Source organism: Peromyscus leucopus, chromosome 16_21 (genome assembly GCF_004664715.2).
Source record: "Peromyscus leucopus breed LL Stock chromosome 16_21, UCI_PerLeu_2.1, whole genome shotgun sequence".
Lineage (NCBI taxonomy): Eukaryota > Metazoa > Chordata > Mammalia > Rodentia > Cricetidae > Peromyscus > Peromyscus leucopus.
The window spans coordinates 3402702-3419522 of record NC_051084.1 but is presented as its reverse complement, the minus strand read 5'-3'; the positions used below and the strand labels follow the sequence as shown (position 1 = coordinate 3419522).

The 16821-nt window shown below is 39.8% G+C and overlaps 1 long non-coding RNA gene across 1 annotated transcript; it reads right to left on the bottom strand.

Moving 5' to 3' along the window:
- Positions 1 to 209: 209 nt before the first annotated feature.
- On the bottom strand, positions 210 to 12581 carry LOC114701996. Its single transcript, XR_003735915.2, has 4 exons — positions 12510 to 12581; positions 6431 to 6574; positions 3691 to 5100; positions 210 to 1530 (listed from the first exon to the last, which is right to left on the bottom strand). It is a non-coding gene; the product is annotated as an uncharacterized LOC114701996 (long non-coding RNA).
- Positions 12582 to 16821: the final 4240 nt, after the last annotated feature.

The window sequence follows — 16821 nt, the reverse complement described above, 5'->3', positions numbered from 1 at the left end:
GGGGGAGGGGGAGGTTCCTCCATTGTGTTTTAAGTGTTGGGGTCCAGAAAAAAATACCCCCAAAGTGTGACACTTTGACGCTGGAGATATCAAATTGAAGGATGTTGGGGGGGAGGATCAGAAACTCCCTCTCCTCTCTCTTCCTCTCCCTCCCTCCCCTCCCCTCCAGTCTCTCTCTCTCTCTCTCTCTCTCTCTCTCTCTCTCTCTCTCTCGCTCTCGCTCTCGCTCTCGCTCTCGCTCTCGCTCCTCTTTCTCTCCTGCAGTTATTTAGAGAAGCTTGGATTCCTCTTTCTTCAGATGGCTCATAGAACCTAGACTATCACCTTCCCCTTCCTTCCCCTGATGTTTTGTGTAGGAGCCTTCTACCTGGAAAGACCCCAATGACTTTATCTGATAATAGCTTATAAGACCTTCATCCCAAAATGGCTTCACCATGTACCTGGGAGAGAGGAATGTAACAAGGGACAAAAGGAACCTGAACAGGCTTGTTTCCCATCTCTGCCAGTCTATTACTTTAAGCTAGAACCTTTAATCCAGTTACACTTTTGCACAGCTATCAATTCTTCATCAAATTTAAGCATACAAACAGACATATTCCCCCTGGTTTGTTTGGGCTTCATTCCTGAAGGCTTCTGTGTCCCATACCATTTTGATTAAATAAATTAGCTATGCTTTCCTCTGGCTAACCTGTTTTTTGTTACAGGAGTGTCAGCCATGGCAATTATGGTGGGCGAGGAATGGCAGTGGCCCTTTCTCATCCTTGCATGAGCAGTAAGTAAAGCTGTGCCTCATAGGGGCCTTGGGGATCTTAACAAGGTAAAGTCGACAGCATGTCAGCTTGAGCCCCAGTAAGCAAGAGGACTCCAAAGCCCCCGTTGCTTCCTTTGCAAGTAGTTAGCTCTTGAATGGATCCTGAAAGGTTGAGCACTCAGTGTGGCCATGGGTGGTTTTGACTTCTGAAGCAGAAACTTCAGTTAATTTCCTGGGTCTCACACAAAATGTAGAACTGCAGTCTATGGGTCAGATACTTCCTGCTGCCTGTTCATGTCTAACCTGCATGAAGAATGGCTTTTGAACTTTTAGATAATTGGAGAAAGAAGACTAATGTTTAACAACATGTAAAAACGGATGTGGAACTCACCTTTTGACGTTCAGGAATGAGTGTTGAAGCATAGCCATGCTCATTCATTTGCTTGCAGACGGCACATCTGTGATGTAGCAGCTTCAGCAACAGAACTGCATAGCAACAACTGACAGCCAATCGCCTGCAGCCTTGAAAGTATTTACTATCTGGTTCTTCAGAGAAGTTCACCAACCTTTTTTACGCTTAGAGATGAGGCTCAAAAGCAAAAACATACCCCTAACTATGACACTTTCTGGACCTCACACTAAGAGCACCTGGGAACAGCAAACACAGCAAATGTCTCCAAGTTTTCTCTCTCCATGAAATCTGTATCTGTCAGGATGGAACAGGATTCTCTTCATCCTCCAACTCATGATAGATTCAACTCCTATCACAGATGAAGAAACTGAAAATAGAACACCGCATTGGTAGTACAGAGGAACTTTGTCCCAGAACTATTCTTCAGGCTACTCATTTTTCCTAACAAATCATTTATAATCACCTAAAGTGCCTAATACCTCAAGTCCCCTCTCCCCCATGCATGGGTTATCTAAGCCTTAACCATCTGCATGTTTGCTAAATTTCTAATATTGCATGGCTCCCATGCATATGTGATGGTTAACTAGAACTTTTTGTTCTACTATTAATTTGTCCTTTGAAAGTCTAGTTCAATAGACTACGTTATTATAACTCCAGAGGGAGGATATGAATTCCTATTCACTGTCCTTACTCCCTCTCTCCCTTACAACAGCTCAGAGTGTTTATTCTACCCTTTTGTTAGCCACAGAAACCTGTTGTTGTGCTTTACATCTGCAATATCCCACAAATGCTCATGTGTAGAAGGCTTTGGCTCCAGCTTGTAGAATTCATGTTATGGGGTAGGGACTTTGAGAGATAGGGCCTAAGAAGAGAAAAGAAGTCACTAAGAAATTGGAGGGGCTTTTAATACCCTATCTCTTCTTCCCTCGGGTACCGATCCTTTACTCTTCCTTTCTTAGCCATCATGAGATGAGCAACTTTCTTCTACAAGGTGCTTCTGCCATAATTTACTAACTTAGTAAAGGCCCAAAAGCCACTGGGGTAAGCAAAAATGGACAAAAAGTGTTAGGCAAAACAAGGTCTTTCCTTTAAGTTGATTTACTCAGGAATTTTGTCATGGTGACAGAAAATGGACCAACACTCTTATTTCCTCCAATCTCTATTATCATTCCAAGCATCACATTCAATTTTCTACAACCCTGTACCATATTCCTAGCCTTTCATTAGTTTCCACTGGACTATTCACATGGACTCAATCCATACAAATATGAACTGGCCAAGCAACTTGTGGAATTTTCTACTTTTATACCAGGCACACATTGGTCATTTATTCCAGAAGGTTTGTGTGATGAAACAATACAAAGTAAAAAGCCTCCAGGATCCAAGGGACTAAGTTGCTCCATGACATTACATCAGATAACATTCCTGTAAGATGTTTTAAATTATTTTTCCCTTTTATTTTATTTTACAATATCATTCAATTCTATGTATCAGCCACGGATTCCCTTGTCCTCCCCACTCCTGCCCCCCAGCCCACCCCCCCATTCCCACCTCCTCCAGTGCAAAGCTTCCCCCGAGGACTGAGATAAATTATTGTCCTTGATTTATTCATAAGATACAGCCAAGGGGCAAAAAAGGAAAAAAAAATTTCCTGTGGGGGTTGGAGATACGACACTGGTGAGGACCCAAGAATCCATGTTTGATTCCCACATGGCACCATCAGTAACTCCAGTCTCAAGGTATAAAATGCCCTCTTCTGGCCTCTGTAGGCACTGCACACACAAGGTATACTTACAAACATGCAGATAAAACCTACACAAACAAAAATTTTAAAAATAACAAAATTCCTTTTAAAAAGTTTCCTTGTGATTAGGAAGTTAGTGGTAGGTATTGATCAGCTTCAAATCCAGGAATTCTGGAGCTAGAAGCTGCGTGCACTCTTAATCTTTATACTTGCCACCTCTCATCTGGTGCATGAGCTATGGAATCAAAAATTTTACTTCTATGAGCAGGGGTTCAAACAAGTTACTAAATCATTATCAGTTTTATTCATTCTCTGTTAAATTCTAATATCAGTAGAGTCACATATCTTTTTAATACAATGATGTTTTCTGAGAAATGTAATCTTAGGTGATTTCATTACTGTGAGAAAATCATAAGAAAGATGATTATGACATCACTAAGTGACTTAATGCTCCACTATTGACTCACATGCTTTATATGGTTTGTGACTTACTTGATTAACGTGTGGTAAAGTAGTCCATTTTATAAAAGCAAAGTATGATGCTTATCATATGGAAACAACATGCCTGCTCATGTTGACTACCATTCTTCTAGCTTTAGAATGATGGGGATGTCATTTTAGAAGGAGTGAATGGCCAATATGAGATCAATATGGTCAATATGCCTATAGAACTTCCTTCCTTCATGTCCTTTAAACTTTCCACATACAAAAGTAACTCTGCCCATTCATAAAATCAACTCTGACAATATAAACATGTGTATAATGTGCTCATGTGTCACCCACCTCCTGGAAGGGATCCTTCAGCTCAGTTCTGTGGTCTACTCTGCCCCTGAATACAATCACTTTCTTTTGTGGGTTTGGATTTATGTACACATTGTAGCCTCAGGTATGCAGGCATGTATTTTTAGATCAGCCTCTGAAAATGGAGCATCCACATTTTTAAAAATAAACTTGTATAGAATGAAAGCTGGAATCAATGAGTGAAGAATAAAACATTTCTAACTAGCAACCAAATCTTACCACCCTCCCTTTCAGCTGATTCTTTCATTTCCTACCCCATTTCCTACCCCAGAACCATGTGGTATAGATCTCAGTCACTGGCAAGGGTGGAGTTTTCTGTTAAATATAAATTTAAGATTCCTTTGGAGTCTTGGCTCCTGACACATAACTCTCAAAATGTTTAGGATACGCCTATATGTTCCCAAAGCTCCTTAAGAAATCAGTGAAATGAAGATTCTCACAAAAGATCCTCTTCAACCTAAGAACTCCTTAGGTATCCCTGGTGTAGGTCTCTACCCAGTAAACACAATAAACTCCTTTGCATGGATTCCTGAGAGGCCAGGGAGGCCATGCCTTACTATCTTATTTCCCCCAGTGTGTCTTAACAACCAAGAAGGATATTTACAAGGCTTATTAGTGTTGCTGTGGCAACTCAGTATTGATCCCTGCTTACAGTGATAAGGGCACAATCTTCATGGGGACTGGAGAGCATGACTGGGTGACAGTTCTCTGGATGGAGGAGGAGACTGTGCTTTTATAATATCAACACTATTCATTCCTAACCTTGTGATGACCAGTGTTACACTGGAAGGAGCTTAGTTGTCCAGAATGAGGGTAGGGATCAGGAAAATAAAAGAGAGATGGGAAACAAGTGTCAGTCACCAGCTAAAGACCAAAGGCAGCTCCAGAGGAAAAACCTTCTATTGACTGCCTAGCAAGAACATAGACCTATGCAGGAATTAATGACACTGTGGTGACACAGATCTGCTCTCATTTGGTTTAAACTCAGACAAGATCAAACTCCTCTGGAAATTCAGTTTGTACTTACAGAAGGACAGAAGCCCCCATGTCTTAACTTACTGCACTTTTTTTTTTGCTTCTAAAAGGCTGCAAAGTGCCTGCCTCTGTTATTTCATCCCACCTTCAGAAAGAGAAGGGAGAAAAAAAATAAAGTGAACAGATTGTGAAGCATTCTGGGGTGGAGATTTGGCAAGCAATCCTCTTTCAAATCATCTTATCAACAACAATTAATTACGTGCCTTTCATCTTATGCACTGTTTTCAGGTGCAATGAGGTAAAAGGAGCTCCAGGTGTTCCCCTGCTTCTCTGTCAGGCCCCTGCCTGCACAAGTGACCACACTCAGGTTCTCAGCCTCAGTTTTTGCTAGCTCCTAAATGGGAAGAACGCCATCATCTGCGGAATCATAGCATAAGCATTAAGCACAGTATTTGCATGCAGCATGTTATAAGCACTTAGAAACAGTACCCATTCTTTTGTCTGTGGTTAGCTAGTGACTCCTATAAAGACAAACCCTTATGTGAAGAGCACTTCACAAAAGGTTTATGCATCACTGGAGAGAGTTAAGTCCTTGCAGACTTGGGAATTGTCTTTAAATTCAGAAAAGAGAGAATGCTATTTTATCATGTCATTTAAATTGTGTTTGAATAGCATACTTGGTTGTTTCCGTGAAGAGAGGAAGTTGGAGTAGGCTCACAGTGCATGCATATTTCATCTACAGTTTCCACATATGTGTTTTTCTCAGCAAGCAGCACATATGGAAGAACTCATTATGGAAAGTAGGAGTGATGTCATCTCCTTGGCAATACCAGGATATGAACTCAGACTCCCACAGTGCTGGTGGAGCAGCACAGCCACTAGTGTGTTCTGGGGAAAGGAGAGGATTTGGGATGTTTCCGGAGCAGTAGGCTTTGATTTTCTTCTGAGAAATCACTGGGAGGCTGTAATCTGATTTCCACAAAGAGAAAGGGATGTGTGGGGCCAGGAATAGTTTATTCTTAGGGAACTTCTTGAAAGTGTTTCTCATATTTCACAACAGAAAAGCAGAAAACAGAGCAAATGTGTTCCATTCCCTTTTATGTGGAGGAAACTGGTGCCTTCATGCTCTCCAGAGCCCTGTCCCAGGCAGTCTGCTCAGACTTGTTATTCAGCTTGCATTCTTTTGGGCATCGCTGAGCAGATTAGCTCAGGGAGGCTAATGTTTCTGTGGTGATTTAAGTCATTTTAAACAAGGATTTCAAGATGGACTAGATGAAAGAAAGCCAGATACATAGGCATGCTCTCTCCTTGAGGAAAGCCTGTTTGTTTGTTTTCCTTCTCTTAGAAAAAAAATCATGAAAAAGAATTCAGTTTATTCATGACACATAATTGGGATAGCTTACATTCTATTCTTTGTAGCTAGGTACAATGCCCTTCATTAGCATTGATCTCTTTGTAGAGAGAACCATCTAATAACTTGGAATTCAGGCTCCAGTCTATTAAGAACTAATCCCCATAAACTTTAAGAATTGCCACCCCAGCCTACCCTGAGAGTGCTGCCTAGTGTTGCTGAGTGGTACTGAGTTCTTGCAGGAAATTTGGCTTAGCCTAGTATTTAAAAGTAGTCAAGTGCTTTCAAACCATCAGCCTTTAGCCATGGGCTTGCCTTATCCTTTTCTCTCAGACCCAGCAACTCCTAAGCAATGAAAAATGGGTTTTGGCATAATATAAATTAGTGTTCACTTACCAGATAATTTGAATTTGAGGTCAAGGGACCAGATGAGACACCTTACACAATATAGGAATGGTATGGATTCCTCTTCAAAGTCCATAGAATTCCAAAAGAATAATTGTAAGAGTGGACATATTCTTGTGGATACTCCAAATGATTCTTAGCAAAAATGGAATAAGAATTAGTTCTGGGGCCAAATATGAGTGGAACATGGCCTGAGAATATGAATTCCTCAAACACCATATTTTAATGTGTTAACAGTTTTAATAGTTAGAGAACAAAAGAAAACCATAAATCAAGACACCTTTTTTAAAACAAGTGTAAAAAAATCAGGTAGGCTAGTTTAATAGAGCAGGCAAATCTCCGTATATGTTCCAGATGCTGTCTGATGACATGTTAGCATTGGTTTTGATATAGGCTGGTGAACTGTTACTATATCCCAGAAGTATTTCTCAGTATCTTATGATACTGAGAAAGTTAGGTTAGGGGCTGGAGAGATGTCACTGTGTCCCTGAATTGGGTTCCTAACACCTGTGTCAGGCAGTTGCCTGTAACTTCCTGTCTAGATCAAAAGCCTTCTTCTTTCCCTGCAGGTACTGCACTTATGTGCACAAACACACACATATACACATGGTTAAATATAAAACCAAAAATCTAAAATCAAAACAATGCTAAATTAGACACAGAGGTGGGCAAACTGTATGAAACTGTATTAATGGAGAATAACTACAGTTAAAGGTACTTCAGGTTCAGAAGTGAAATATTCTAATTCCCTATAGTCATAGAAAGTCTAATCAGTTGATCATCCACATAGAATCTTTAACAGAGGTGAAGTATTCTGTTTTGTGTCTACCTTCTATTTGTTTATCTTTTCTTTGATTCTGGAAACTTCAGGTCACATCCTATACATCGAAAGTCAGTCTCTAACTTCTCACTGTTGGTTGACTAAGGCTTAGATATACTAAGACCTCACTATCCTCTGCCAAAACAGTAATGTGGTGGTAATCTAATTACACTGAAATGTGATTTTGATTGTATGTTAATAAATAAAGTTGCCCCGGGGGTCAGAGCTATTAGAGCCATAGCAAGAGTGTGTCGGTGGTGGCACACGCCTTTAATCCCAGAAAACCAGCCTTTAATCCCAGGGAGTGGTGATATAAAGCAAAAAGATATATAGGGCGTGAGACCCAGAAACTAGAAGCATTTGGCTGGTTAAGCTTTCAGACTTTGGAGCAACACAGTTCAGCTGAGAGCTATTGGGATGAGGACACAGAAGCTTCCAGTCTGAGGAAACAGGACCAGCTGAGGAACTGATGAGGTGAGATAGCTGTGGCTTGTTCTGTCTCTTTAAATAGACGAACAGTCAGGAAATAGGGCTCTCATTCGGGAGGCTGGGACACCGCAGGTGGAAGGGTGAGATTTTGGCTCTGAGCTCTGACCTCTGGGCTTTCTCTTTCGCATTGTTTCTGTGTTTATTTGGAGGGACGGTTGGTTACATCTATAACTGGCGGCGGCTGCAGCCTCTCTGGAGGCGGGAAAACTCTCAAGCTACAATTGGCGCCCGAACGTGGGGCTAAAGAAAAAAAAGGGCTAAAGAAAAAAAGGGAAAAAAAAAGAGGGAATAAAGAAAAAGGACAAATGAACAGGGATAAAGGCCGGTGTTATGGAAAAAAAAAAAAATACTAAAGACAAAGTCCCTTAACCAAGAGGCGCTCCAATAAAGTGTGATCTGAGAAGAATCCTCGTGTGGTGGTAAAGAGGATTCAGAACTCAACACATGGAGCGGTGACGTCTTTAAATTCTCCAGGAACGGTGACGTCGGTAAACGCCCCACAGTTCCTAATTCTCTCTCTCAAATGAGCGGCAGCCGCCGGTTTGAGCTACTGGCGGGTTCCTGGCATGTGCGCTTAACCTGCAGTAAGGCGGAAATGAGGCCTCTGCAAGTGGCACATTAAGTTGCGTGGTGGAATTAGCCTTTGCTAGTTACAAAACAAAAAAGGTTTCTGGGCTACATGCTGCTTGGATAAAAGCATAGACTCATGATAGCTCCCAGAGCTGGCGATAAACGTACCACCGCCATGTTGGGAAGCTGAAGGGGGCGGAGCCAGCAGCCACAGAGCTGTTTCAGGCTTAGAAGGCTACAGTTTAAAGCAATAAGTTTGCAATAAGACAGATTCAGATGGAACAAGACTTTAAATGCTTTACAATGTGTTTAAAAATGTACATAGGCTTGGAAGAGAGAGGAAAAGGAATGTAGACAGTTATATAAAGAAATAGAAAGTTTAAAAAAATAAAGTCTTTAAAGAGAAAGTAAAAGTAATATAAAAAATAAGCCATGTAAAGATGGATATCACACAGAGAGTTTGGATTATATTGTCTTTGGGATTTTTAACTGCAGAAAAACATTTGATCGTAAAAGATGTTGAGTTAAACCAATATGTATATATTAAAGATATCTTGACTTTAAAATTTGGATATAAGGATGTGTTACTTTGGAAAGGAGACTCTGCTTTTGTTTTCACAGAAAGCCAGAGGCTATGGATTTGTTCCAGATTAAGATACATCAGGTTTGACCAGCCAAGACCACCTGAAAGGTCTCCGATGACACCATGGCCCAGATGATCCGACATCCAGAATCGTTTCAAGGCAACTGGCTCAGACGATACAGCCTCACGGACTATTCCATGATCCTTAAATATTCTTTGCGTCCCCATAAGATACAGTGCCCCCTCCAGCAGGAAGTAGTTAAGAGAAGCTACGCCCAAATTCCCAAATATACCAAGCTGGCTTTGGAGATGTATAAAAGTTAAAACCTTCCTTTTTAAAAAAAAGAAAAGGGGAAGTGCTGTGGGATGATTTGCATGTCCTGTGGGAGCCCTTCTTGGGTTCTTTGTGGCATTACCCAGCAGGTCCGTATAGAGGATGATTAGGACCATGGGCCTGAGTGCAGGTGTTTGAGATGGTCTGCACTTGGCTGTGCTGGGGGATGGTCTGTATGTCAAGTTGTTCTGATTGGTTAATAAATAAAACCTGATCAGCCGTGGCTAGGCAGGAAAGATAGGCGGGACTAGCAGAGAGGAGAAATAAAAGGACAAAGGCAGAAAGAGACGCTGCTGCAGCCGCCGCAATGACCAGAGATGCTGCAGCCGCCGCCATGACCAGAGACGCTGCAGCCGCCGCCATGACCCGCAGCATGTGAAGACGCTGATAAGCCACCAGCCACATGGCGAGGTATAGATTTGTAGAAATTCGTTACTTTAAGATATAAGAATAGTTAATAAGAAGCCTGCCATGGCCATACAGTTTGAAAGCAATATAAGTCTCTGTGTTTACTTGGTTGGGTCTGAGCGGCTGTGGGACTGGCGGGTGACAGAGATTTGTCCTGACTGTGGGCAAGGTGGGAAAAACTTAAGCTACACAGTAACTTGGCATCTTTAGTAGTACTAAGTTCAGTTCTCCATCTGGATGTAACAAAGTTTGTTACAGAGTAGGAGAATGAAAAGCAGATTCTCTTACAACCTCTGCTCAGCTAACACTTGCTGTTCAACTTACATGACATTGACCAAAGTCAGTCACATGTATATGCCTGACTCCTGAAAGGGCAAATTATGAGTGTCTCCCAAAGAGAGGTGGTAAATACAACAGATAATATGCAATCGAGGTCATCAATCAAAATGTATCTATAAACTCGTGAGAGCTAAGTAGTGAGATTAGAAAGGAATTCAAAATGTTCCAAATTAAAGAGTGAAGAGATGTCAGAAAGCAGTAAGGAATACAAAAATCAGGATGACAGATTAGCCACCTGATGAGTCACAACTCACTGCTGTGTGTGCAAGAGACTGAAATTATTATTTCACTCCAATATGTGTGCGGCAACAAGGAAAGCTGAAATCAAATACAGATGGGCAATGAAATAACAAACAATAAATACAAACAAGATAAATTCTAGAAATATTGTATTTTAGATCTGTGCACAAACAAGAAAGTTAGTGCCAGGATTTCTGTAACATGGTATTTTAAAGACTTGTATTTCAATAAACTGGAGAACTGAGAAAAATAAATAAATTTCTGGACATGTATGATCTATGATATTGAATGTAAAGGATATAAACAGTCTACAGAAATTTATAATATGCAATTGAATTGAAGAAGTGATAGTTCCCCAACAAAGAAATATTAATGAATGGACAGATTCACTGTGGATTTGTACTAGACCTTTAATAATAGCAATGCCAATACTTCTCAAATTGTTGCTTAAAATACAAGGAAAGGGACACTACTAAGCTGAATATGTAAGAGAAAGTGAATAAAAACTCAAAAACAAAACTTGAAATAGACACACCAGTCTCCATGGTAAACCCAAATGCAATTTTTTTCAATAAAACAATAATACATTAAAAATCATATACTATCATTAAGTTACAGTCATTCCAGGTATTCAAAATGGTTTAACTTATACAAATTAATACGTAATGTATCATATAAATAGATCCAAGGACAAAAAAAAATCATATCATCACCTCACAAAAGGAAAAAACGACTTTTGACAAAATCCACATCACCTATCTTTAAATTCTTGGTGAAACTATCAATAGAAATCTTACTTCTTAACATAAGTCACATTATATTACAACAGACCTATAAACAATACTGTACTAAATCGGAAAACCTTGGAAGCATTTCCTCTAAAGTCAGTAATAGTTTTGTGCTACCACTAATTTTCTTCAGTCTAATCTCTACAAACAAGTTCAGAGAAAAAACAGGCAGGTTAATAAGAAAAGAAGAAATAAAATAACTCCTTTTTTAGAAGAAATGACCATATAATTTTAAAACTTTACAAAATATTATTAGTTTGCAAAAACAGACACACGAATATGCAATTGGTGGACAACTGACAAGGCTACAATTAAAATTCAATGTGGGGAAGAATAATTTCAACAGACAATGTCAAAGCAGTTATATTTCTATGATTTGAAAAATGTAAAAGAAAATTTAAGTTCTATGATGGCATGAATGGTGGACTCTACTAGATGTATTTACCTGGAACTCCAATGGTGATCATGTTGAGGACATTTTTTTTGTAGCTATAGTTAAGCTAAAGGGATTAAGATGAGATCATCCCTGATGACATTATCTTTAAAGGAGAAGTCAAAGGGAGAAGAAACAGACAGGATACAGGCATGTAAAGATGAAGTGAGAAACTGAGGTGATGGAAAAGACCAGACGCACTGGAACCACCGAGAAGCTAGAAAAGCCACAAAAGGGCTGCACCTAAGTCCTCCTGGCAGTGTCTTGTTTGGCCTTTCAATCTCCAAGACTGTGAGGAACTACTTTTCTGTTTTAAGCCATTCTGTTTGTGGTGATTAGTTACAGCAATGCCAATAACCTATACACATCTCTACCTCATCCCTACACATGGAGCAGTTACCTTGGGATAGGTTGTAACTATAAATATGAAAAGTACAACTGCAAGTTTTCTAGACTGTAACACAAACATAGAATTAATTTTATGATGCCATTGATAGTGAAGCTTACAGTACTCATATGTGAAATTCTCAAAAATAAATTTAAAACATACAACACAAAAAAATAAGTTAAATTATTTAAAAACAACAATTACAGAAAGTCAGGAAATGATGTAATTATTTAATTATAATTTCAAAAATATAGGAACTAATTAAAAACAAAATTATATCCATTGTCAATTTTTTTTAAACTGATAAATTGGACTTCATAAAAGCTATAAAGTAAAAATTATGTTTATTGAAATTAATATACAAAAATCCTAATACTAATAAGATCAATAGCAGCTATAGTTTAATAAGTTTAATAAAATAGACAAAAGATTAGCAAGCACTTTAAGAAAAACAATGTCTAAACATTCAGTAAGCAAATGTATTATGTATTTCCAATTCACAGTGGAACAGAATATATATTACCACTCCCAAATGGAGGAATGGGACCATTGTAAGGAAATACGACTAAACATAATTAATAAAACACCTTTAACATAGTATTAGTAAATGCCCAGGAGCTTTGTTGTTTGGATGTTTTGTTAGGAAAACCACCTAATATCATTTCTAGGTAAACAAACCTTTCACAGAAGAGAGAAACTTAGGATCCACTCAATCTGGACTCTTATTTTGGTCTGCCTTTGTATTTGCTTCTTCTGGTTGGTGTGATCATCACTCAAACTCCTTTAGTTTAAAATAACCCAGCTTAAAATAACCCAGCACACTAGCTTTAAGTTCTGAAGGTCGGGAGTGTGCACTGTGTCTCACTGGGCTAATGTCAACAGTGTTACCTCTCTCTGTGTTCCCTTTCATATTCACCTGGGACCTTCATTTTTGTCTCTCTCTTTGTTAAACAAACTTGTGATTATGATGGACATATTTGTATAGCCCAGCTAATTTCCCTATTTTAACATCAGGTGATTATCTATCTCAGTTCTATCTGAGTGTGAATTCCCTTTGTCATGCAGTTTAATATAGTGGTAAGTTCTAAAGAGACCAGAAAATGGGCATCTTTGGAGGGAGACATCATTCTGGGTATCACACAGATCCATGGAATATTAAGTAGAGAACAGCAGTCTGAAATTAGAAGAGAGCCATTTTAAATCCAGTTGATGTTTTTAGTGGCCAGAGCCCTGTTTTCATTTGGCCCCATTTCCTACCAGCCTACAGGTTCAGTGTTTTGACTCCACAAGACAATCCCTATTTCTGGCTGGGCCAAGCCCAGTTAGGAAACCCAGCCAGGCTTGAGTCGATAGGAATTGAGTATGTCTTGAAGTGTACAACTTTTTAATATTTTCTGATTTACTCCATTTTCCTTCTTCTCTGAATGATACCTAAGAAGACCTGATGTTTATAGCATCCTTCAAAACCTACAGCTCATTTCCTGGAAGGCCAGGAAAGCTCAGTGTTGAAAATAAAAATGTCAGAAGATTTAGCGAGTGGCTGTCACCCTGATAGTGGAAGCTGCATCCCTGTGCATGTCACAGCCATCCCTGGGTTGTCCCATCTGGTCGTAAAACTAGGAGCAGTTGTGGATCAAGTGGCATCCATCTGCCAGGTATTTTACGTGATGAATCTCTAAGTAGCACACTGTTGTTTGGAAGCAATAAAAATATACTCCAAAGAGCCTAAATAACTTGTTGAAGGACACTGAGTTTATACATGGCAGCAGGTTAAATCACAACATCTTGTTTTAAGGACAAAAATTTTTCCAGCTCTTTCAAGCCTCTCCCTCACACATACCCTAATGCTTATCAGACATTACACTGTTCACCTAACTGTCTTGTTCTAGAATGTGAAGTGCTAGAGCTCTGAGCCACATCCTTGCACTATATCCTACATATAACCTTGTGCTGGGTGTGTAGTGAGGGTTCAGCAACCCTTGCTGCCTTTATGAACATGTGGCTTAGCAAGGTAGGACACTGCGATGGAAATCTAAGTTTACCATAAGACAGAAAAACCCTTTATCCAAGAGGCAGCATTGGCTTTGGAACAGGCAGAAAATGTACCCCTGAGCCTCTGTTCTCTGGGACATGGGTTTGAAGCATATTAATCACTTTTAACTGCATCACTTAGAGAAATCTACTCCCCATTGGTAGTCAGACAAGATCTGTCCACTGAGATGCTTGGGAAGGCAAAACACAAAATGAGGGTTTTCACTGGATGCCTTGATTCATCCCTCCCTTCCCAACTGGAGAGTGGGGAGAGGACTGGGAGGAGTTGGGAAAGGGGAAATTGTGGTCAGGATGTAATGTATGAGAGAAAAATAAAAATAAATAAATTAATCACTTCTCAATAGCAGAGACATAACACGATACCCTATTCCTAGAAGCATAGAACATACTTTGAGGAACATGCACCTAGTAAATGACAACCACTCTGTCCACCCTTGTGTAACTATCAAGTCACTTAATTCTGCATTTATCTAGACTATGGAAATGATCTTCTAAAAAAGTTTGCATTTGTCTTAGAGTTTCTATTGCTGTGAAGAGACACCATGATCATAGCAACTCGTAGAAGAAAAATACTTAATTGTGGTGGCTCACTTACAGTTTCAGAGTTTCAGTCCATTATCATCATGTTGTAGTGCATGGTGGCATATAGGCAGACATGATTCTGTCTACATCTTGATCAGAAAGCATCAAGAAATAGATTAAGACACTGAGGGAAGCTTAAGCAAAAGAGATCTCAAAGCATGCTCCCACAGTAACACACTTACTACAACAAGGCCATACCAACTCCAACAAAGCAATACCTCCAAATAGTGTCATGGGTGCTTCTGGGACTGATACATTTAAACTACCACATTCCAATCCCTGGCCCCCATAAGCTTTTAACAGTATCATAATGCAAAATGCATTTATCCCAACTTCAAAAGTCCCCATAGTCTATCATAGTCTCAACAATGTTTGAAAGTTCAAAGTCTCTTCTGGGATTCATACAATTTCTTAACTATAGTCCCCTATAAAATCAAAAAAAAAAAAAAACTGATCACATTCTTACAACATATAATGGCACAGGATATACATTACCATTCTAAAATGTAGGGAAGGGAACATAGTGAGAAAATACTGACCTAAAGCAAGACTGAAAAGCAGCTGGGCAAACTCCAAACTCTGCATCTGCATGTCTGATGTCAAAATGCTCCCCAGATCTACAACTCCATTCATTTTGTTGATTACACACTTCTTTCTCTTGCACTGGTTCTACTCCCTGTTAGCTGCTCTCCTCAGCAGGTATCCCACAACTCTGGCATCTCTAACATCTTGGGGTCTCCAAGACAATCTGGGCTTCAATTTCACAGCTTCATGCAATGGACTCTCTAGGTCTCTATCCAGCGACACCTCTGACACATGCCTGGCTTCAACAGCTTTCCTTGGGCATGGGGCCAAATGTCATAGCCTGTTTCTTCTATCCTTAACTCTAAAGCCACATGACCAAAACTACAAAATTTTGCTGCTTGCTGGGGCTGGAACACGGTCTCCTTGTTCTGTTACATCTTCACCAGCTCTCTATCTTTCACTGCCTAAGCTTGGCTATCCTGAAACTTGCTCTGTAGAGTAGGCTGGCTTCAAACTCAGAGATCTGCTAGTCCTGCCTTCAGAGTGCTGGGGTTTAAAGGTGTGCACCACCACACAGGGCTCTAAGCTTTTCTTTAGTTCTTTTTCACAAGTTGGAAACCTAGCTGGGTGGGATCTTGCCCTGAGGTCACCACTCCTTTCATTCCATTTCTTAATCCGTTTATCTCCTTGAACACAGGATTTAGCTTCATTCCATTTCCTGGTGCTCCTTTTCTCCTCAAAATTTACATTTTGTAATTTACCCCGCTCAGCTCGCTCCTTTTCACCATAAATCCACATTAGAGTAAACACTAATAACCACAGGACAGAATCTATACTAGGCTGTTTTAAGATTTCCTCGGCCAATGGAATTAATCTGAACCTCTCCACTTGAGCCTCAGGCAGACTCTTTGGACAAGGGCAGAGGCAGCCACTTTACTCACAAGAGTATCACAAGAACCATCTCTGGGGAACATGCTAAAATTCTTCACCTCTGAAACCTCTTGAGTGCCCCCCCCCCCAGTGTTCATATAACTCTCAGCTCCACTGTCTTCCATACCCTTACTAGTCCGGGGCATTAAGCAGTGCTTTAAAGCATTCACTGCTTTTCTAACCCAAAGCACCAAAGTCCAAATACCTCTAAAGGAACACAAGATCAGGCCTATCACAGCATTACCCCAGTTCCTGGCACCGACTTCTGTCTTAGGGTTTCTATTGCTGTGAAGAGACACCATGGCCATGGCAATTCTTATAAGGGAAAATAACAGAAAACATTTAATTGAAGTGGTGGCTTACAGGTCAGAGTTTCAGTGTCTTTATCATCATGGTGAGGAACATGGTAGTGTGTGGGCAGACGTGGTGCTGGAGAGCAGCTGAGAATCTACATTTTACATATTTCAGGAAATGGTCTGAGAAAGAGACCTCAAAACCCACCCCCACAATGACACACTTCCTCCAAGAAGACCATACCTCCTAATAGCAGCACTCCCTATTAATTTATGGGGGCCAATTACATTCATACTACCACACCATTTGAGGATGAACTTTTTAGTACTAGGGATCTACATTTAACCATTTAAAGCCAAAACATTATTAACAAAATGCCCTGAAAATATACTCAAACTATCACCAAAGTAGGCAAACCATGAAAAGGGATGGATATAATTAAATACTTGATATTTACTATGTATTATAACACATATGAAATGTAACAAATATGCTAATTAGTCATCATTCAAAAACATATTATATCCTTTTCCAGAATGGTTAAAATTATTATGATAGTATTAAATATCACCAATATGGTATAACTGGAATATTTAGCATCTAGCAT